Below are 994 nucleotides of genomic sequence, written 5' to 3'. Positions count from 1 at the left end.
GGATTGAGGCCCAGCAGCAGGAGATCAAGGATTCCCAGGGAGGAATGGGTGAGTCCCGCAGCTCCCAGTCCCCTGGTGTAGATTCCCCACTGCTGTCGTAGCTCCATGAAGCTCCCACCACCGGAACCCAGGGATCCCCTCACCTGGGATGGACAGTAGGCACCAACATCACTACCCCCCCACCCAACCCTGGCTGGTGCAGCGGAACCACCATACAGCCACAGAGTGGACTTGTTTTGGGGAGAATTCCTGGAGCCAAGAATGGCGGTGGCAGGAGATGCAGCAGCAGGTTGGGGTTTCCTTGGGCAGGCCAGAGAGGAAGATTGCCAATACGGTGAACTGATGAGAGTCACTGTGAGCTGTCTATGACTTGACGACACTTAACAGTGGCAGCATGTCCAAGAAGGCAGATATCAATGCACCACATCTTTTGATCTGTTGACTGCATCTGCCAAGAACTATTTAGACCTGGGGGGAGGGGGTCTGTTCACCACTCTCAGGTTCCCTTCTCCATTTATAAAGGGGAAGGGCAAGTGACACCTACTTCAAATTACAGTATGACCACTTATTGGGGGGGGGGTAAAGGTAGTGGTGCTGGCACTGGGGACACTGTTCCTGGCCACATGGTCTTCGGTGAAGTGTGGGGTCCGGACTTGGGGGGGACTTTGGTGGAGAAGTGTGCCAGCCAGCCGTTCTCGGCCCGCAGGGCGAGCCATGTTTGCCCCCAGGGCGAGCTGCGGTCGGCCCCCAGGGTGAGCCAGCCCTCAGGGTGAGCGTCTCAGCCCTCAGGTTGTGCCATCAGACCCCTGGGTAGGAAAAACTGCCTAGGGTGTACAGAGAATTTTAACTAGGCTACTTTCCTCCATCTTCTCCTCCAGTACAGCCATAAGTAAGACCCCAAAGCCCTTCTATTTGTAACTCACAAGTTTGTTCTCTCTAGGTTTGCTCCTTTTCCTATAGGTAACCTTAACACTGAGTTTTATTCTAGACCTGA

The sequence above is a fragment of the Elephantulus edwardii genome, unplaced genomic scaffold (genome assembly GCF_000299155.1).
Source record: "Elephantulus edwardii isolate Elephantulus edwardi_28Jun2011 unplaced genomic scaffold, EleEdw1.0 scaffold00086, whole genome shotgun sequence".
Taxonomy (NCBI): Eukaryota; Metazoa; Chordata; class Mammalia; order Macroscelidea; family Macroscelididae; genus Elephantulus; species Elephantulus edwardii.
This window is presented reverse-complemented; position numbering follows the sequence as displayed.